Source organism: Pan troglodytes, chromosome 10 (genome assembly GCF_028858775.2).
Source record: "Pan troglodytes isolate AG18354 chromosome 10, NHGRI_mPanTro3-v2.0_pri, whole genome shotgun sequence".
NCBI classification, from domain to species: domain Eukaryota; kingdom Metazoa; phylum Chordata; class Mammalia; order Primates; family Hominidae; genus Pan; species Pan troglodytes.
In genome coordinates, this window is record NC_072408.2 from 95,866,831 (window position 1) to 95,890,487 (window position 23,657).

At 38.7% G+C, this 23,657-nt stretch overlaps 1 long non-coding RNA gene across 3 annotated transcripts in view; it reads right to left on the bottom strand.

Annotated features, from left to right (window-relative positions):
• LOC746183 (uncharacterized) overlaps window positions 1-23,657 on the bottom strand; it is a 118,407-nt gene that overhangs the window by 39,685 nt on the left and 55,065 nt on the right. For all 3 annotated transcript variants that reach the window (XR_673525.4, XR_010148097.1, XR_010148098.1), the window contains one exon: window positions 507-667. This is a non-coding gene — a long non-coding RNA (uncharacterized LOC746183). The remainder of the gene's footprint in view (window positions 1-506; window positions 668-23,657) is intronic.

Below are 23,657 nucleotides of genomic sequence, written 5' to 3' on the forward strand. Positions count from 1 at the left end.
TCCTGACCTCGTGATCTGCCTGCCTTGGCCTCCCAAAGTGCTGGGATTACAGGCATGAGCCACCGCGCCCTGCCAATAAAATAATTATTTTTATTGGCAAATTATTTCCAACCTACCTAATAGGAACCATTAAGAGCAAGATGGTTCTCAATGGGGGAAATTCTTCCTCCAAAGAAGATATTTTCAATGCTAGAGACATTTTGATTATCACAGTTAGGGATGGGGTGCAGGATGTTCCTGTTATCTAGTGGGTAAGAAGACAGGGATGCTGCTAAATATTCTATAATGCACAAGGGGGTCCTCCACAACAAAGCATTGTCAAGCCCAATGTCAATAATGTCATTGATGAGAAATCCAGGGAGAGATTATTTGTTTCAACATACTTCACCCTTCAGTATTCCAGAATAAGTAAGACGTGTAAAGGGGAAACGTTTTTGTAAACCACCTCCACTCCATCTGTCATGTTTTGAAATCAGCTTAAAGATGAAAATCCATGCTTATATTACCCTTCTCCAGAGGCCTGGCCTTAAATCTCTCCATACTATTTTCTTTTATGATTCAACCCAAAAGAGATTCAGATTCAGGTGTTGCTGTCCAGACCTCAGGATTCCCAGGCAATTGTACTTGAAGATTCTCGTGTTGGCCTTTTCAGTTCTGCATCAGACCACTAGAGGGTAGAGAAACACTATCAATCATTCAGCATTTGGGTACCTGACAGTTTTCAGTAATACAAATCTTAATAAAATGCTAAATTATTTCTGGCTTATGAAATAAAAACTGCCCAGAACAGCTTTATTAAACACCTCTATATGTACACAGTTTTAGAGGCTGATTCAAGTATTTTACTCTGTCATCACCCTCAAACTCTAAAGTATAGTAGTAATTTAAGTCAATATTATATGTTAAATGGAGGCCTAATAAATGGCCATTGATGATCTTATGACTATTATGATAATATTATGATAATATGTTATGACTATGTTGGTAAAGCTCTTTGTTGATGAAGATTTAATCATGCTGTGAATTAAATCATATCAAATTGATTTAAATGATTCTCCCCACCAGGAATTAGGCAAAAATTGAGAGTGAATTGAAATCTAAAAATGAACTCCAATATGGAATAAGTAGCATTATTTTGTTGAACCCTGACCCAAACGCAGCCCAAAGTATAAACGCTTATTGTCTTATCAATACTTCATTAGGATGAACCTGAATGACTAAACAAATTACAGCATTATCACCAACTATCTAGATATATCTCAATCCCACACACTCAGGTTTGAAATAGAGGCACTGTATTAGTCTGTTTTCATGCTGCTGATAAAAACATACCTGAGACTGGGCAATTTACAAAAGAAAGAGGTTTAATTGACTTACAGTTCCACAGGGCTAGGGAGGCCTCACAATCATGGTGGAAGGCAAAGAGGAGTAAGTCATGTCTTACATGAATGGCAGGAGGCAAAGAGAGAGAGAGAGGTTGTGCAGGGAAACTCCCACTTATAAAACCATCAGATCTCTTGAGCCTTATTCACTATCAAGAGAAAAGCATGTGAAAGACCTGCTTTTCTCATGATAATGATGATTCAGTGATTCAATTACCTCCCACCAGGTCCTTCCCAAAACATGTGGGAATTTGAGATGAGATTTGGGTGAGGACATAGCCAAACCATATCATTCTGCCCCTGGACCCTCCAAAATCTCATGTCCTCACATCTCTAAACTAATCATGTCTTCCCAACAGTCTCCCTAAGTCTTAATTCATTTCAGCATTAACTAAAAAGTCCACAGTCCAGAGTCTCATCCAAGTCAAAGCAAGTTCCTTCTGCCTATGAGCTTGCAAAATCAAAAGCAAGTTAGTTACTTCCTAGATACAATGAGGGTACAGGCATTGGGTAAATACAGCCATTCTAAATGGGAAAAATTGGGCAAAACAAAGGGGCTACAGGCCCCATGCAAGTCTGAAATCCAACAGGGCAGTCAAATCTTCTCTAAAATGATCTCCTTTGATTCCATGTCTCACATCCAGGTCGTGCTGATGCAAGAGGTGGGTTCCCATGGTCTTGGGCAGCTCTGCACCTATGGTTTTAAAGGGTAAAGCCTTCCTCCTGGCTGCTTTCATGGGCTGCCATTGAGTGTCTACAGCTTTTCCAGGCACATGATGCAAACTATCAGCAGATCTACCATTCTGGGGTATGGAGGAAAGTGGCCCTCTTCTCACAGCTCTACTAGGCAGTGCCCCAGTGGGGACTCTGGGTGGGGGTGCCCACCCCACATTTCCCTTCTGCATTGCGCTAGCAGAGTTTCTCCATGAGTGCCCTGCCCCTGCAGCAAACTTCTGCCTGGACATCCAGGTGTTTCTGTACATCCTCTGAAACCTAGGCGGAGGTTTCCAAACCTCAATATTTGACTTCTGTGCACCCACAGGCTCAACACCACATGGAAGCTGCCAAGACTTGGGGCTTGCACCCTCTGAAGCCACAGCCTGAGCTGTACCTTGGCCCTATTTAGTCACAGCTGGAGTGGCTGGGACACAGGGCACTGAGTCCCTAGGCTGCACACAGCACAGAAACCCTGGGCCTAGCCCAGAAGACTATTTTTTCTTCCTACACCATTGGGCCTGTGATGGGAGGGGCTGCCATGAAGACATCTGACATGCCTGGAGACATTTTCCTCATTGTTTTGGGGATTAACATTCAGCTCCTTGTTACTTACACAAATTTCTGAAGCTGGCTTGAATTTCTCCTTAGAAAATGGGATTTTCTTTTCTGTCACATTGTCAGGCTGCAAATTTTCTAAACTTTCATGCTCTGTTTACCTTTTAAAACTGAATGCCTTTAGCAGCACCCAAGTCACCTCTTGAATGCTTTGATGCTTAGAAATTTCTTCCATCAAATACCCTAAATCATCTTTCAAGTTCAAAGTTCCACAAATTTCTAGGGCAGGGGCAAAATGCCACCAGTCTCTTTGCTAAAATATAACAAGAGTCACTTTTGCTCCAGTTCCCAATGAGTTCATCTCCTTCTGAGACCACCTCAGCCTGGATTTCTTTGTTCATATCATTATCAGCATTTTGGCCAAAGCCACTCAACAAGTCTCTAGGGAGTTCCAAATTTTTCCACATTTTCCTATCTACTTCTGAGCCCTCCAAACTGTTCCAACCTCTGCATGTTACCCAGTTTCAAAGTCACTTCCACATTTTGGGGTATCTTTTCATCAATGTCCCACTCTACTGGTACCAATTTACTGTATTAATCCACACTCACACTGCTAATAAAGACATACCTGAGACTGGGCAATTTACAAAAGAAAGAGGTTTAATTGACTTACAGTTCCACATGGCTGGGGAGGCCTCACAATCATGGTGACCCACAAGGAGGTGCAAATCATATCTTACATGGATGGCAGCAGGCAATGAGAGAGAGAGAGCTTGAGCAGGAAAACTCTCATTTTTAAAACCATCAGATCTCGTGAACTTATTCACTATCACAAGAACAGCGTGGGAAAGACTCACCCCCATGATTCAATTACCTCCCACCAGGTCCCTCCTGCAACTCATGGGAATTTGAGATGGGAATCGAGTGGGGACACAGCCAAACCATATCAGGCATTAATAAAAAGTTGAAGGAAACTTTGGAGGAAGAAGAGTAAAGAATTAAAGAACAAAGTGACCAGCTGTTTTCACTTTCAACTAAAAGTTAATAAAAGTGCAGATACAAATACTACAGAAGAGATTCCTAAGCTTATTCCTGACATACTTCAAGTTATCCATAATTATCTCTAAAGATATTGCAAAATTATATTCAAAAATTATTTTAATTTTCTTTGACTTACACACACATGCACACATAACCACAAATAAACAAAAAGGCTGTGCGAATATTTTGACACAGAGCTGTCAAACTGAATGATGCTGTCAATTAGTAAATGAGAGTAGCAATCAATGACTAAGAAATGTTTAAGCATCACACCAGAAAACATCAGATTTTAGGAGACTGCAAAGAATCGTGATTAACTGTTAAAGTCTGGTATTAGACTATCTGTGTTTGAAAATTGCCTCTACAAGTTAATAATTTTGAAGCTCTTGGAAAATCATTTTACATCTCTTTGTTGTAACTTAAAATAGCATAAATGTCTTAGTATACGTAAGTGCATATAGGTATAGCACTTAGCACGGTGCTTGGCATATGTTAACTCTCTATATAAGTGTTTTCTATGAGAATTATAATTTCCTTTAATAGATAAACCAAGAGATAACATATAAATCTTGTCTCTTTTATTGGGCATGCCCTTTCTTTCTAAAGTATCATTAAATCATTTTATTTTTCAAGAAAAGCAACAGACTGAACATGTTGGACTTCATGGAACTTGAGAAATATGAAAAACTTGGCTCAGTTTTTGAGCCATCCCATCACAATGATCACAATACAGGCAGTTCTCATGCTTTTCTTTTCCTTTTCTTTCCATTCTCCCATATGCCCACTCCATGTTTCTTTAAATGTAAGCAACAGGTGCAACGCGGGAGGGAGTAGAAGTAATCATTCTTTATTCTTTTTCCATTTAACCACCAACACTCAGGCCAGGCATGAGGATAATCATAAGGACAACAGGGAAAAAAGCCTCTTAAAACCATTCTGGGCACCCTTCGGAAAGGTCAAGTGAATTAATGGGAACAAAAGTTTTTCCATTTATCAGGTTCTAGAAAGTTTCACCAGATGATTATGTTTTTGATTTTCTTCTTGTAATGACTGGTTATCATTAACTTTTGATGAGACCAGATGCAAGAGGAAGTGGGGAATCCAAAGACAGAACTAATGAGGGCAAATTCAGAATCAAAATCTTGTCATCATATCAGCCCCAAAACAAACAGTTAATGCCTTGATCTGCTACCATGGAAACAGACCTTTATGTCAGGGTGACATGGGTTCCAGGGGCGTAGAGCACACCTCATTTTGCACTTCATTCAACTTCAATCGATTGCATTTTATTCAGAAAAAAATCCTTATTTTGACAAGTCAGTCTCAAATACTAAAAGGTCCAAAATATCAGATGCTCAATGTATTAAGTCAAAATCCTATTTGTGAAAATCACTAACCCATGTCACAATCAGCGTTATGTCACATCACTGCATTATTTCATGAAAACAGGACTGAGTTGCTCAGAAATGAAAAATTAAAATATGCATGAAACTAAAACTAGGCACTACAAAGTTTGTATTAATATCATTCTCTTTTATCTCCTTGTCTTAAAATCCAGCACGACAGGGTCTCACTAGTTAAAAAATGCCTGTAAATGTTTCTTTACTTCACAGAGCATAATTGTGAAATGAACCCTTGCTTTGCCGCTTGTTGTATAACTTTAGCCTAAATCTCAAATTCATTATTCCTCTGTTTTCTCATTTATAAAGTAAGGACAATAATAGTTCCTACCTCATAGGATAATTGTGTTCCTACCTCATAGGATCCTCGTAGAATTAAATGAAATAATATACACAAAACTCTTAGTGCCTGGCACATTGCAAGCACTATCTATAAAGATGTTTGCTATAATAAAACCAATTATTTCATTATGATTATTTGATGACAGAAAGTTTGATCTTGCCTTAAGATGCTCAGTTTTTATTTTAATTAATTTGAAAACACCTGCTGGTAGTGTTCTAAGCACTAAAAAATGAAACTTATTATATGTAGTGGCTAAACAAGGGAACAGAATGCCAGAAGAAGGGAAAAGTTAACTCAAGAGAATTTTCTATTTTCCATCATTTTTGTCTCTTAGGCTGTGTGCAAAACCTTTTGCTACATCCATTCACAGTTCATGACAAGCCCTAATGAATGTATGAATTAATGAATGATGAACAGAACAGTTTTCTGACCAACCAGTAGCCAGAGCCATTCATTCTAATTGTGGGACTGGATTGGAAATTACTTAGCAATCAGTTGAGTAAATGATGGAGAGGACTCTGCAGAGCAGTTTTATGATCATAATCAAGCAAGCGTCATGACAGCCCTTCTCCTGACCATATTTCTTGAGCTCTGCTTATCTGCAAGTCATCAGAATAAATAAGTCCAATTAAGGAAAACAGTGGCACATATTCCCTAGATCGTGGATGCCCAGAAACATGTGGCCTCAAAGCCCTTGAAAAAATGTCTGACAGAGTCTCTGGCTCATATGAAAACAAATACATCATTACATAATGAAATAAGTATCAGATTGTAAATCTTCACCAGGACATAGAGTTGGTGTCTTGGGCAAGCATATCTAATTTCTGGGTAGGAATGCCAATTGAATAATATTTATTCTTTATGCCACCCTGTTGTTGTTCTGGGTTGGTTCTAACATCTCTATATAATCTTCTAAAAGCTTATAGTCAGAAGAATCTGAAAAGCTGAGTTCAGTCTCCCAGCAGTTTTCCTTATATGTGGTCACAGGCTACAGCATAAACATTTCCAGTGGTAAATTTCAACTCCACAAGAGGCAGTTTATTTACTCCATATACATTTATTAAGCACCTACTAAGTAATATATATTGGGTTTTGTGTTAGGAATACCAAATTAAATAAAATTAAGTCCTTTCAAGGGCATATTATCTACTGGAAGAGAAAAATGTGCATAAAAACAGAATCACATGAGATATTTCTATAGGAGTAAGCACAGAGTTCTATGTCAGTATATAATAATAGGATTGTTCACATTTCTTTCATGTCAGGTACTGTTCTAAAATTCCACATGTATTGACTCTTTCAACCTCACGGCAGTCTTGAAAGTAAATTGAGGTGCTGAGAGGTTAAATCACTTAGAGTCACACAGTAAGTGTTACAGCCAGTTTAAGAGAAACATATAACCCATCCTGGGACAATTAAGAAGACTTCCTGGAGGAAGGAAGTAGAATATGAGATGCCATTTCATAGATGAATATGATTCAACTGATCATATTGGAGGAAGGACATCTTGGGCAGAGGGAAAAATGTGTGTCAGTAACACCCTTAGACCCAGAAGGAGGTCCTCTGCTCTAGGGCTCCTTCAGCCATGGTCTTTCTCATGGTCATGGAATCTATAGGGCCAAGAGGTCATGCCCACACAGCGCCCCAACCCCTTTCATTCTAGATTTTGCTGTGAAAATCAGGACCCCAGAAGTACCCACCGCCCCCCCACCCAACGACCGCACTTGCCCCAGGCCCCCTTGCAGGATCTTTGAGGGCTTCTTCTCCACATTCATCCTCCAAAGGGTGGGCCCAGATGCTGTGTGCTTGCTGCTAGGGAATGACTGTTTTTATGGGGTGTGGATGGCACCTGGATGTGCAAGCTGGGATGTCTACACACCTATGTGCAAAGCCTTTTGTGGTTCAGGATGGAACAAGAGCTAGGAAGGTAGGAAGGGAAAGCTGTGGGCTGGGTGCTAGGAGCATGCCCCTGTGCTGCTGTCACATTCTGATGTGGAATTCTGGAAAGTCTGAGAATTCAAAAACTAAACCTGGCTTTCCAGGTGGTTATAAAGGTATTTTAGTCAAAGGTGGAGGACACAACATGTTTTATATAACAATGTATCACCTTAATATATACATTTTAAGAATTTAGAAATATGGCCTGTGGCCTTCATTTATACTCAAGCCTTTGGCCCTTCAAATGTTAGAGGTGGACCTGCTGTGTGTGAGGCATGAAGATCAAAAGCACACCTTGTTTGGAAAACTAAAAGTAGATCAGCAAAGCTTTGGCCTAGAATGTTAAGCAAAGGAAAGGCAGGCAGGGTTCAGAGAAGTAAGTAATGGTTTGAACTTACTTCTGAGGGCAGAATTAAGCATCATTAAGGATTTTTTAGCTGAAAAGTAAGCCAGCATTGGGTTTAGTGCACTCACATTCCATGTATCAATCTGCTCTGTTCCCAGAAGAAACACCTGATATTTTTATTCTCTCTTATTCCCTTTGGCTCTATCTAGATGCAGAAAAAAAGAAAGAATGGTGATGTCTGTTATGGCTGTAGGAGTCCAAAGAGCAAAGCATGGTACAGTTGGAAAAGCAAACATCTGGGAGGGAAAAAAAAAAAAAAGGAAAGCAATTCTGATGTTCTTATCTGGCCTACTCAGCTGGAAAGAGCCTGAAATCACAGACAGGGAGAAGTCAGGTAGCCAAATCTGGAGCCCAAGGGCCCACAGACATCAAGGACAGAACAAGGGAATGGATCAGAGCTAGATAAGTCATCAAAGGGCTAATAAGGTAGACTTCATGCACAAGAGGTAGGGAGTTTTTGGAACGAGGCTTGCTTTTCATCCAAGCCTTGTGACCCTCTCAGGTGCAGCAGAAAACTCTGTTATTGGTTGACTTCCTAGATCAAGGCCAGTCATGCTGGGCATTCGGGTCTGCAAGATAGGTCTCTCATAGAACAGGCCATGCAAGGCTGCATCTGACTATAATTGACAGACACTGGACAAACAGAATCCTCCTTCAGTAGGTCTCTGTAGTAGATGGTTATCAAATTTTCTTGCCAAAAATAACCTGACTTCTTCATGGGGAATTATCCTTTCACTACTGTATGTCATTTTGGGAAAAACAACATGAGCAAACTCCAACCTCACATCCCACCAACAGGACAGATCTTTGGATTACTGTTTCCATCCCACCTGCAGCCAGTGGGTAGTGATGTGACCTAATCCCAACCTATCAAACGCCTACACTAAGACTTTAAACTGTGAGTTGATGAGGCAAGAATATGAGAACAGTCGGGGTGCAGATTACTTCAGCAGCAGACTCTGGTGTGTCAAGGAACACTGCTGTGATGGTGGCAGAAATGCTGGGGTAGATCTTGACCAGACTGCCCCAGGAGCACGACCTCGGAGGCAGAAGATGCTGCCCACTCTTTTCCCAAGCACAGACCTCCAGCCTCCTGTGAATGCCCTTCATTCTGTCAATGAATCCCCAAGTGCTCCCATAGAATCAACCACTTTTCCTTCTATGTCATAAGCAGATCGTGCTTCCATGCCAGCAAGTTAATTTGAAACCCTGGAGATGACTACTCATAATTATTTATGAAAACACAGATTTTCACATAATCACAGTTTAAACTTGAAAAACAGTGGCTTCTTCATTTTTAGCTAAGTGCATTTAACATAATGCTATATTATGCTTCTACACCCTCTTCTCACATTCCAGGTTGTGCTCAATGTTACAGACCCAGATTGGCTATTAGCTTACTCTGGGACAAGGGTCCCCACAAGAAGGGGAGTTATATTTTTACTTCCCTGGAGCCCTGTGATTCCTGATACTATGCTGAAGAGCGAGGAGACGCTGACCAGGAAGTCAGATCGCTGAGGCAGATAGGGAATGCCCTGCCGGCCCTTCTTTCTGTACACGGGAATACTGATTAGCTTGGGCAGGAAGTACCAATGAAGATTGAGAAGTCAATGTATGGAAAGCCTGGTTCTCCCTACTAGCTACTGATCACATTTGGGCAGATAGATTTTTTTTAATTTAAAATGTCATTTTGAAAATTAGAAAAGCATACACACACATATGCAACTAAACAGATGTTCATATTCCTCCTCCTCTTCCTTCTACGGTACTCACAGGAAACACATGTCTGTGTTGTCCTAAGTCCAGTTACTAATTAGCACGTTTCAGTAGCACATTTTACAGTGGATAGAGAGGATTTCAAAGGGATTCCTTCCTTTTAAGTTGAGACAGCTGGCGCTAATTACCAAGCAGGAAAAGAATGCGCAAACAGATCATTGAAAAGCCAGCAGTGAAGCAGAAAGCTGAAGGGGTCTTTCGGTCCTATTGTAGAAACCCCTGCCAGTGGTTGGAAGGGATTCCATATAATCTACATCTTCACCTTACCCCCAGGAAGCAGCTGTCCAGTTTCATCACCCTGTAAGTAGGTGGGAAACACAGTCCAAGAACATGAACTCAAAGGTCATTTCACAGCATGTGTGTAAATTTCACATACATACGGTCAGAGCTCTTGTAGTTAACTATTTCATTCTCAGTCAAAGATGTACAGCAAAATAGAAGCTGAGAATGATCTTCTCCTTTTTAAACCTACCTAGGGTATTATAAATTCAAAGTTTATGTTTGTAATTAAGTGTTGCCATGAAATGAGGGCAATCTAGATACCCTAGATGATGCCTACTAAGGAAAAAGAAATCTTGACTCTCATTCAGTGACAATGCTAATGGAAAGAACACTAGATCAGCAATGAAGAGATTCCTGATACATAATAATTATGACACTTTCTGGAAAAAATTATGAGTTTTTCTGAGCCTGAGAATTTCATCTATAAAATTGGAATAATGGGGCCTACCACATAGAACTGTAGGTGAAAGTTTTAGAATATTATGGAAGTACAATATATATTTAATTTAAATATCCAGGTAAAAGTAAAATTTGTGGCATTCTGGAACGTGATTTCCAGCAAAAGCCAACCAAAATAATTCCAGCCCAGTGGAAGTATGTGAGCACTCTATAGAAGGAATTGATTGTCCTGGGCTCTAAGGCTACGTAGGGAAGATAGAAAGCTTGCAAGATGACTAAGTGGATTTTAGGAACTGGCTCCACAATTAAGAAAAGTTATGCCGAAGGTGCAGTAGAGTGACTAAAGGTAAAGGTTCTGAAGTCACACTGCATAGTTTCAAATTCTGCTGTACCACTGCCCACATTTTTGTGACCCTAGGCAAGGCACTTGACCCCAGCTATAAAATAAGTCTAACAATAATGATACCAACTCATGGATGGCTTCATTGTGAGGATAAAATAAGATGGAATACATACACAGTGCTTGGCAAATTTTAACTTTCATCTCAAAAAGTATCAGCATTATTGTTACAAAGACAATGTTGGTATTATAATTACAGAGCTGAGTAACGAGTGCTTATACTTCATTATTTTTATTTTAATAATTACTATTAGCTAACATGTATATAGTGCTTACCTTGTGCAGCTTTTTCGCATGTTGATTCAATTAATTCTCATAAAAATTCTGTGGGGTATGCTAGTGAATGGCAGAAACCTTACTCTTAATAACTGTGTAAATTAATGTGGGCCGGTGATTGAGGTTTTGGGAAAGTTTAAAAGTGAACTGTTATACTTGCTACACTGGTAGTTTGTGTAGCTGGATTTGAACAGGCAAATATAATGCATGCTTGCTGAGCTGAATGTTCCCCCTACACACCACGAGGACAAATATATTTAGCTGCCTTGGCATTATGAAGTAGTCATGCCTTGACTTATCCAAAGCACTGTCATTTGTTCTTTTTTCTCCTTCATTATTTCTATCTTCAGGAAACTGAAAAATATCTGAAAAATAAAAGAAGTGCTCCCTCATTCCAAATATTCTACTTTTAAAGATAAAAATAATAACTCAGAATAATGGCAAGATAAATTTGATGAATCAAATACCAATTGAAAACCCACTTAACACCCACATTCACTGCCTGTGTGAAAAGTTCCAAGTTCTGTCATTTTTAACAAAGCCCAAAGATTTCACTCAGCTCTTTTTATATCAAAGAAAAAGAAATTTCTGAATCACTGTTGAGTGCTTTTTATGAAACACCTAATTTTTAGGAACAGTGCCTAGACCCATGCACACATCAAGGAACTCAATAAAGTCTTGTTGATTGCTTAAGTACTGATGAACATTGTCTGGTTGATATCAGATACCTCCATAAATGGGAGATGTAGCAGTTTTTATGAGTAGGCTCTTTTGAACCGGGGGAGGCATACAGAGAAGATAATTTGTTAGTGGCTGACAATGATGGCTGCAGATTAAATATAAGCCAGTTGTATGAGATCTGTGAAGAAAACAACTTCATGCTTTAGAAGAGATATAGAAAGCCTCAGGAGCGCCACAAAGAGAAATTGTGACAAACAAGATTATCTAAACAATGTCCTGGGTCATTTAAAGAAGAGAAACCCTTTGCACACTGTAAGGTCTTGTCCCAAAACCTGCTCTTTTCCCCTCTCTGACTCTTTGTCACAGATTCCGGTTCTAGTCATGCCCAACACTTGCGAACCAAGTTACTGCATCCTGCATCTGTGCTCCTATTTATGTTTGGCTTCCTCTCCAACTTTTCTTCCATCGCTAATAATTTGTGTGTGACAATTTTCAGACACCTGAGCAAAAATCATGTGCCAGCTCTTGGCATATAGTTCTTCTGCACTCAATAGACCCTTACACACTGAAATACTATATTCCTTTGAAATTAAAATCTTGCGATCTAATTATTCACCAGGTCTTCCACACTTAGAAATTTTTTCTCATGAAACTGCTTGAGAATAGGATCTATGATTCCCGCATCTTTTCTGTTTCCCAGTGAGCTGCTCTCTGTGCAATATATCACACTTAGTAGTTACTCTAATACTGTGCTTAATTGTCTATAACCCTGCCTTCAGCTTGCACATGCCATTAAGGTGGCTCTGTGAAAGAAGTGTAATTAGTTTTTGGTATCCCTACAAGAAGTTGCAGAACCAATAGTATTGACTCCATCAAAATCTACAGATAACATCTGTTCATATTCTACAGGCAGGTAAAAAGCTGCATGATCATGGTTAATGCATGAAAGGCCAGTTAACACAGTGGTTACAAGCGTGCTTTAAAAGATCCAACAGCCCATCCTCTGCTACTTTATAATTGGTGAGCTATTAACCTCGATGAGCATGCTTTTAAAGGTCCAACAGCCCATCCTCTGCCACCCTATGGTTGGTGAGCTATTAACCTTGTTAACCTGTTTTCTCTTCTAAAGATGAAAATCATAATTGTATCTATCTCACAGAGTTTTTATGTAGATAAAAAGATAATATAGGTAGTGCAGCACCTGGGACAGGGAAAGCCCTCAATAAATACATACTATTAATATCATGATTAAAATAATTAACCAATAACTCAAACACATTTTGAAGATGCAATGGACTAGCTAATGATATACAAGTTATCCAGACTTGAGCTTTCGCTTTTACAGACACATACGTTTATTGAGTATTTAAATTACTTATAATTTATGGTCCTTAATCTTGAAAGCAGTCTGGCATCCAGGTATCATGATAGCTTTATAGTGATTCAGACATGAATTAGAATTGTAGCTTTCCACTTACTAGTTAAATGGCACTGGACAATTTGGCTAATTTCTGGAAGCTTCAATGTCCTTGTTCGACACAAGAAAAGAAGGTAATTCCTACTTTGCAAAACGGTGATAATTACATGTATATTCCCTAGCAGTCAATGAATGACAGCTGTCATGATTTTTAGTCCTCTAATCTTCCTAATTATTCCAAGAGACAGACACTATGTAACTGAAAGATAAATCTGTAGCAGAAAGCTACACATAGGACACTATATAGAGCTCTGCCTCTTCACCTCCCTAGTGGCATTCCTTCAGAATTAAGAAAGGAGTGTATCTTTGGGGACAGACTCACGTGGGAGAATTTGAAGTAGGCAATTTGTGGACTCATTTTCTATAGAGTTGGCAGAATGTGGGTTATCATCACAGGATGGGTATTGCCGTGCTTCCTGCAATCTTCGAATTGCGGCACTGTGGCATGGTATTAGTATCCTCTCTATGATGGGCTGATTACGAGGTAAAGCTGCATTGGCTGACCGCTCTATCAGGTGTCTGCTCTAATAACTCCAAGCATGATTACTTTTTTAAAAAACAAATAGAGACGTGGAGGAAAAACAAGGAGCCACCAACCAGTAAGCACTTCAAACAACACCACAAAAGACCAGATGTTGCTAGACTGTGTTTTATTTGGACAAGTTCTAATGAATCTTCCCTGAGATCAAGCGAAGGATTTAACCAATACCTAGTCACCCAGGGTAATAAAGTTCATGATTATTTAGCAACATGTGGAACTGTGGAGAGTTCTTTTTCGTTTCTCGGGGGAAGGAGTGAGAAGGAAGAAAGAAGGAATATCAAGCTATACAAAGACGAAACTAAAAATTTAAGTAGTTCAATTTTCTTTTCTCCCTATATAACACAGAGAATTGGAGCCATCCCAGTTCCAGTAATACAAATTGTGTCAAGAACCATGAAAATTTCAGTAGCTATAATTATAACTAGGAAAAACATATAAATATATTTTGAATAGGAGGCTCATATTCTGGTGGTTTAATAAGCAAAGGGCAAACAATAATAATAACAATAACATATTACAGATTTAAATAAGAGCTTTGAGATTTTTTAAACAAGAGAGAGAAAATCACAATGGGTACACACAAAAACTGTACCCATTGCAGAAAGAGACACCAAGAAGAGCTGCCATTTAGATTGAGATATAAAGGCTGGAGAGAAGATAGATGTTTCAGGCTGAGGGAAGAGGGTATGAATAGACCTGGGGGAGCTTAGTGTAAGAAAGGGCCTGAGGGAAGAAATCAATAAAGAAGAATGAGTAATAAGGAGAGTGGCAAGATGGGGTGGAAAAATATTCAAGGCCAACTCATGCAGTGCCTTTGGGTCATGACTCATACTGTTAGTAGAATAAGGAGCCATTGACCAGCTTTTAGAAGGAGAGAGGCAAGATGTGATTTAGACAATCTTGCATATCAATCAGAGGACAGCTTCTTGAGACAGATTCCTGAGGCTCACGTCTTCGTCTTCGCTTAACAGCTACATATTAGCTGGGTGACCCTTTGTTTCCTCATCTGCAAAGAACAATAATAGGACCTATTCCATTGTTTTGAGACTTAAGTGAATTATTTCATGGGAAGCCCATAGAACAGAGGCTAAGACATAGTAAATACTCAATAAAGGTTATTTATATATATGTAAATATATATAAGCCATATATATTTATGTTCATGTAAATATATACATAATAATTTTAAATAATATATCTAATGATTTTATTTTTTTAAGTTACTGCACTTGCTGCTGTGTGGACAAAGAATTAGCACACAAGAAAAAAAGAGGAATCAGGAAAACACATTATTTAGTAAGATAAAATAGAAATGCTAAACGTCTAAAATAGAAGGGTGACAGTGGAGATGGCAGGAAGGAGATGGATCAATATATATATTCTGGCCATGAATAAACTGGACCTTTTGATGCATAGGATATGAGATGAGGAGAAGGGAGATCAGGAATCTTAGACCATTCACAATATCCCAAAGGTGGAAACAGCCCAAATGTCCATCAATGGATGAATGAATAGAGAAATTTTGACAGTATATATAAAATGAAATATTATTTGGCTATTAAAAAGAATGAAATACTAATGCATGTTACAACATGGATGAACCTGCAAACATGCTAAGTGAAAGAAGCCAGGGACAAAATATCACATTTTGCATGATTTCATTTATGTAAAATATCCAGAAAAAGTAAATCCATAGAGAAAGAAAATATACTGATGGTTGCCAGGGTCTGGAAGGAGGGGAGGATGAGAACTAACTGCTTAATAAGTATAGAGTTTCCTTTTGGAGTTATGAAAATGTTTTGGAACTAGATAGAGGAACAATACTGTGATTGGATTAATGCCATTGGATTGTTCACTTTAAAATGATTAATTTGGGGCTGGATGCAGGGGCTCATGCATATAATTCCAATGCTATGGGAGGTCAAGGTGGACAAATCACTTGAGGCCAGGAGTTCAAGACCAGCCTGGGCAACATAGTGAAGTCTTGTCTCTACTAAAATATTGAAAAATTAGCTGGGCATGGTGGTACATGGTTGTAGTCCTAGCTACTTGGGAGGCTGAGTCAAGAGGATTCTTTGAACTGAGGAGTTGGAAGTTACAATAAGCTATGATCAAGCCACTGCCTTTCAGCCTGGGAGAAGAGATACAGAAATACATACAAAATAAAATGATCAATTTTATGTAATGTGAATTTCGTCTCTATAAAATTCCATAAAAAAGAATGGATCTTGGGTTTTGTCTTGATCAACTGGATGAAAAGTTTCTCAAGTCAGATGAGGACAGTGAGTTCAGTGCTCTGTTTTGAGCATTTAAGTATGTGATGTTTATAATTTTTACGAGATGCAAGAAATAAGTTACGTATACAAGTTTGGAGCTCAGAGGAGATATCAGAACTCGAAGCATAAATTTTAAAACTGTAAAAGTGGATGATATAAGTATCTAAAGGAGATATGTCTAAAGGAGAAAATGTAGGCAAAAGATTTTATTACTATTATTATACTTTAAGTTCTGGGGTACATGCGTAGAACGTGCAGGTTTGTTACATAGGTATAGAAGTGCCATGGTGGTTTGCTGCACCCATCAATCTGTCATCTACATTGGATATTTCTCCTAATGCTATTCCTCCCCTAGCCCCCACCCCCCAATTTTAAAAAGACCTAAGACAAGCTCTGAGAAATGGCAGCATTTAAGAAAAGAACCCCACAAAAAACATTGATAAGTAGAAGGAAATTAAGAAAATAACCCTGGAAGCCAAGAGGTAAGCATGTTTCAAGCAGATAGGGTCCCAACTTTGACAAATATTGCTGAGAAGTCAGGTAAGATGAGCGGGGAAGAAGTCCATTGGGTTTGGCAACCTGCAGGCTATTGTAGATTTTAACAAAGAGAATTCCAGTTAGTGAAGATGCAGGAGCACATTGGACTGGGTTGAAAAGTGGAAAGAGGATGGGGAGGAGAGGCAGTTTGTTTGAAGAGCCAGGAATTTTGTGATAAAGGAAAACAAAAAAATATGGCAGGAAACTGTGTATGGTTATGTTAAAGAAAAGTCTTAAAAGATAGGAAATACTACAGCATGATTGTACAATAACAGTGAGATATTACCCCTAAGGGAAAGCAGAAATAATTTTAGGAGCAAAGCCTTTGATAAGCTAAGCAGTAATGGGACCCAGAGCAGAAGTGAAGAAGAAATATCCTTTCTGGGAGGAGGAGGAACACTTCCCACATTGTGGAAGAAGGAGAGTTTGGATGCAGATATACTAAAATGGCAGGTTTTGTGGTGGGAAGATGAGTGAGTTCATTTCCAATGACTTCTATTTTCTCAATGAAGTATGAGTCTGGGTCATCTGTAGGAGGAGGATGTGTGGGAGATCTGAGGAAAAAGGAGTTGATATGGTACAGTCATCTCATAGAAATGAAGAAACTTTATAGGATTCCTGAGGAGTGCTGAGTGCCCGCTTGAGGTTTCTGAATTCTGAATCAGTCATCTTGGCTTTGTAACTTTCCTCAACAAAGTTTCTGCTTGGGTTTGAGCAAAAAATAGGGAAGAGTTGAGCAACTTAGAACAGCCTTTATGATTCACCCCAGACCTATCATATTCCTCTTCCTGCTCACTGGCTACTGGGCATTGAATAAAGTTTAATGGGCCTGTCTGTTAAATATAGAAGGAGAGAAACATCAACATCAAGATATTTTATGCCTGGATAGCTGTCAGTGGCAACAAAGTCATACAAAAATCCTTGGGCCTCAACTCACTCAATGCATCCAGTAGGAAGCACAGTCTTGTAGTCACAGTCCCACTTGCACTGATGATTGGTTGCCATGGAAATTTCCATGTTAAAAAGGCCAAAGTCGTTTCAGGAACTGAAGTATAGCCTCACTAATTTAGTGTGATCTATATCCACATTAAAGGATAAACAATAGAATCAGTGAAAAGAAATGCAGTTGTGTTCCTTTCCAAGTATGCTGTGATCTAACCATGTAAGCCTAAATTGTGTCAAAATAAGTTCTAAATAAGAGGGATTGAAATTAATTACCTTGTAAAGAAAAGTGAGAAAAGACAAATAAAAAGCTTCATACAGCCTACTGAAATAACAAAAGGAAAATTAGGATAAGAAGAAAGGATGGATTTTCATGGTGCCAGAAAAAGCTTCATATGGATTAAGAAGGAAATTGTAGCAACCAACACTCTGGTTATGGGACTCGATGAATCGTCTGTGTTGTCCTCTGAAAGTCCTCCTGTCTTTGTCTTTCCTCACATCATTTAGCCACATGTCCTCCTCTGCTCCTTGCCATCTGGAAACCACTCTATCTTCTCATCGTGCTTCAGGTGTCAGTTTAAAAAATTCTCCAGGAACATCTTGCCTTACCTCACTCAGTTTTGTTTATGCCCTGCCTTTTATGGAGAGTAATTTCTGAAGACCATTTATTACTATTATCATTAGGCTTTGAGAAGTTATTATCTAATATCTGCCTTTCTGCTCAACACCATATTCCCAGTTCTTGGTTTATACCTTGCAATCAGAGACCAGTATATAACTATGAAAGGAAAAGAAGGGAGGGAAGAAGGGAGACAGAATATAAAAAAGGGAGGAAGAACAACATGAAGGAAGGGGGGAAGGAAGGAAGGAAGAAAGGAAGGAAGGAAGTTTTCTTAATCTATAAAAGTTTTCTCCTTTCTTTGAATTCACAGAATATTATTTCTGTACCCTGCATGTAATACTTAAATACTGCTCTGATATCTCTCTTGGATTGTGTAATGTGCAAATATTATACACAGAGTGGCTACTGAATAATCAGTTAAATGAAAAAGACTCATACCCTTACAAGTAAGAACCTAAGAGGTCCCATATGCTAGAGTGGCATCAAACATCCCCCTCAGACATGATAATAATTTATCATCAATTTTTCAGAGTTTTATCTGAAATAGTCTTGAATGTGTGCCGTTCCGTAGAATAATGTCATCCTTAAATGTCCTCATTGGATGTAAAGGTACCAAGAGATTCCTATTTACTTCTTTATCCTTGTTATTCATCACTTATTGATCATTTTTTAAAATTTCTTTTATTTCAATAGTTTTGGGGGTATGGGTGGTTTTGGTTACATGGATTAGTTTTTAAGTGGTGGTTTCTGAGATTTTAGTGTACCCAGCCAAGCAGTGTACACTGTACCCAACATGTAGGCTTTTACCCCTCACTTCCCTCCCAAGCTTCTCCTCAAGTTCCCAAAGTCCATTCATCATCCTTACATTGCATCGTATTTAAACTCTATCAATTTTGAACAACTCATGGTTTTTCAAAGGCCTTTCCTTTCTTTTAACTGCAATATTTTCTTCTCAGGTCAAAATTCTACTCATTACATTCTTCACATTATCCAGGAAGGCTTCTGGTATTTCCACCACTAGCTCTGTTCTACACAATTTATGATATGAGTCCCCAGCTCACTGCAGAACTATGTCTCTTTTATCTTTGTATTTTCAAGGCTTAGTGCATACGTTGAAATCTAGTAGCTAACCCATGAATGTCTGAAACTCAACTCCTGTTTATTATGAAGCTATAACCATTATGGTTTCATAGATTTCACTCAGTCTTACCAAATATTCTCTCCAATAATTCTTCTGGAGAGAATTGTTGTAATTTATAAGATGGCCACATTGTGAGAGGCATAATACCTACCAGAAATAGACTTTTACATTAAATCATCCTTTCTTTTTGAACTTAGCTTGGTTAAACAAGCCTGTATCAGATATTTTACAAAATTATTCATTCCTATAATAATGATATTGAAGCATATCATATCAGTTTCATCCACAAAAATGGTTATCAGCTTCTATCATATAATTAAAAATAGTATTAGGTGAACATCTTACAGATAAGAATGCATGCTTTTGGTACAAAGCAAGGTTGATATATTTTATTTCTCATCGTTCTTCTCTTTCTTCCTCACCCGTTCCTCTCACCCTACCATTTTTCTTTCCCTTATTCTTCTCCATTTCTCCTGCATTTCCAACTGCCAGTAACATATAAATCCACTTAAAGCAATCATGGGTATTAGTTTCACTGACGCCTTTTCTAACATGAGGATTTAGGCAGCAGAAAGTATAGATATCAAATGTGGGCTTGTGTTTCCTGGTTCTAAATTACACCAAATCAGAAAAGAATTGCATTTATAAAACTGAGGGGAAACTTTATTGTTTTCTTAACCGGCAAATTAAAATTGTGTATATTTATGGCATACAACGTCATGTTTTGATATATTGTATGCACTGAAGAATGGCTAAATCAAGCAAACTTTAGGTTTTAATAACCCCTGTGTCATCTTTAGCGCCAAATGCAAAAGAAAGAGCCATGAAAAGGGGAAGGGAAAAGATAACACCAAGAGGATTTTCTGCTGGGACATTAAAAGTAGCATGAAGAAAGAGTAAATTACATTTCACTTGACAGTGACAAACCCACTAAGAAGATGAGGTAAAGGCATGAAAGAGCCATGGCAATGCCGAATGAAGGTCTAGTAGAAGGGCAGGGTGCCCTTCATCTTTTTGGATGGTGCAGTCTGAGCCATTCCTGCAGAGAGCCATCCTCAAGAAAGCTGTCTGTGACTCAGTGACCCAGCCAGAAATGATGTGTGGGCAAAGCAAACAATTACAGTAAACAAAATGACTACCCAGAATGTGGTAGTGACAGCAGCACTTACTGGCACCTGTAGTCAGAAAAACTTATTCATTCACCTTTTCAAGTGTTGTTTATGAGGCACCTACTCTACACAAATCATAGGCCCTAAATAGCCATTCTCTTCCAGATTCTCATAACCTCATATTTTGAGTGTTCCTAAATGGTCTCCTTGTCTCCAGGCTTGCTCTCTGTTCTAGTCTGTCCTACACACAAGGGCCAGGAAATTCTCCCTCCTACACAAGAGTGGTTATAAGCACAGACTCTGGAATTAGACTTCCTGGATTCAAATCCTGGCTCCACAGTATATTAGCCCTATGATCTTAGGCAAGTTACCTAAGCTACCCAAGTTAACAAGTTACCATCTGAGCCCCAGTGTATCAGTCAGCTCAGTTTACGTGGAAGAAACAAAAGTCCCCCACATCTTCAAAGTTTAAAAATAAAGCTTTGTTTCTGGCTCATGTTTATGTCCTTCATGGGTCTGAGCCAATGCTTTGCAACCTCCTCATTCTACAACCAAAGTTAAAGTTGCAGCCCCTCTCTGGATCATGCAAGGCAGTGGCAGAGGGAAACAGTGCAGCTCCATTAAAGCTTTTGCTTGGAAATGTCACATCACACTTTCATTCACATTTCATTTGTGAAAACAAAGAGGCAGGACTGAGAGGGAGGGGCAGAAAGAATGCTGACAATATAATCAACTACATCCAGATTCCACATCTGGAAATAACTTCCTTACACTTTCCTCCCTGATGCCATACAAACACCCCTATCAAATACAAGTGTTCAGTCCAACAAACCAAAATATAATTTGCCTTATTCTGCTCAATAACTAAGTTAAACATTTCATATATAAATTGGCTCAATGAATATAGAGTTATAGACCTATGAAGGCAAAATAATAGAGCTTTCTACAAAAAAGTTCTACTTGTAAAATTGAACTAAGACATCCAGCCCTCATTGTTACCCTGACATTAAACAAGTTACCTACAACACAGGAATGATGTGGAGAAAACACGACTTAAGAGCATTCATATTCTCAATGGATATATCCACACATCTTCACAAATCCTCACATTTCCAAATACCTTTATAGCCTATTATCTATTCCATAAAATACAGCAAGTAGGATGTCATCAAAGCAACTCCATTTGTAAAGATGATGAATAAAAAAGAGCAGTGCCACATAGAAGAATGACAGTCAGCCAGGACATGAATCTGGCTAGACTAACTATCATAACACACAACCCTAAATCTCAGTGATTTAATGCAATAAATTTTTATTTATTGATCTCATCCTAATTCAGTGTGCGTTAGTAGTGGCAGGAGGGTGGGGCTAGAAGTTCTGCTCCACATACTCATTCAGGAGCTCAGCCTTCTTCTATCTTGCCATCCCACCCTCCTCTATGTTCTTGGAGTCCTCTCCTTACAGGTGTGAGAGAGGGAAAGAAAGTAGAGGACTGCATTTAGGAGAGTTTTATCACCTAAGCCTGGAAAAGCTATATATCACTTTCATCATATTTATTGACCACAACTCAGATACAAGCCTGTAACTGACTACAAAGAAGGCTGGGAAATATAGTCTAGTTATGTGTCAAAAGGAAAGCAGTTTGGGAAACAACTAGTCAATCTGTACCACAGTGACATAGTCTCACTTTCTAGCTAGGTGACTTGATCCACTACACAGCTTAAGGCCAGGGATTCAAATATGTGAATTTACAACATCACAAATTACAACATATTCTGTACATTTGGCCTTATGTGCCACGTACCTTTGGGAATGATAAACTTCTGTTTGTTTGTTTTGCTATTATAAAGTATTGGTTCTGATACGAATTGCTAAATCATTCTGTGAGAACCGGAGTCTGATTTCTGGAATGTGCTACTTAGGCTGATCACTGAATTAGGCTAATAGGTAAAAGAGAATAGCCATTCAAATGCTAAACACACATGGCATAACACACAGACACAAAGCGCCATTATTCTGTGTTTTGTGCAAACACACAAACTCCTCCCACCAAGGTTGACATAATGAAGAAAAAAAGAAGAGAAAGGATATGTACACAAGGCATTGAACCAAATCAAATGTTTTTGGATATGCTTGACTACCTGCCTTGATAAGGAATAAAATGAATTCATAAGATTTGCCTGCCCTCATAGTCAATAATTGTTAGAAAATTGCCAGGTCCAAGATGGATGACATCATGCAGGGCAAATGAAGATCATTTCTTTCTACATTGATTGGTGCTTGGGTTTTGTTTATACCTCAGCTGCCTGGGCCTTGTTGTAAGTAACCAGATATTGTAGGTTTAAAACAAGCTTTCCATTTGCATCGCTGGTCAATGAGTGCAGCCAACAGGGAGCCCAGTGATTCAGATAACTAGTTTTAATTGAAATCAATACTAATGCAAGCAAAGCTGACTGGAATGGGAGCACTATGCTCTGATGGAATCATTTCATGGTCTCTGCCAATGACAACCATTATCAGGAATGAACTGTAACTTCTACAGTGACTCATAACACTTTCCAGGAGGAAAAATAAAAGAGTCTCTGGACCAGTAAAAGTTTTCAATTAGGAAAAAAAAAAAATTACCTCTTTAGGTCTCTGTTACATTTCAGTTATAGACTCCTGTTCAATTCCAATTTGAGATTCCATTAAATGAAAAATGGCAATTAGCTATAGTACTTCCTCTTCTGCCAACCCTTCTCCAACCTTTCCCTTCCACTCTAATCACAGATTAGGTCTGGTGAAGAAAGAGAATAATTTTTATAATTAACATGTATCAGACATGTTCCAGGTGGAGAATTATGTTCTAGTCCAGCAGTCAGCAAAACCAGCAAACTCTGTCTACAAAAGGGCCAAATAGTAAATATTTTAGGCTTTATGGGCCATACAGTCTTGACTGTGACTACTCAGTTCTGCTGATGTAACCAAATGCAGACATAGACAATACATTATGAATGGGCATCTCTGTGTCCTAATAAAACTTTATTTACAAAACAAACAGCAGGCAGGATTTGGCTTGTAAAACCCTGTTCTTGGCTTTACAGGTGTTATCATTTAATCTTCACTGAGGAGTGTATTCTTATTCTGATTTTTCATATGAGGTGAATTGATAACCCCAAGACTTCTCTTCTAGTAATGAGTGAAGCCATGTCTATCATCAAAGACATGTCTCACACCAAAGCAGACTATAGTTTACCCATTTTGCCACTCTACTGCCTGGCTGAAGAAGGAGCAAGGAAGCCTGGGAAACAGCAAAAGCTTCAGTGCTGAGCCTGATTATTTACAAATACAACTACTAGTTTAAAGAGTGTCTAACTCTTCCCTCTTGGTGATCCAGTGTTGACTTGACCAAATTTTTCATGATGCAAAGTATGTAC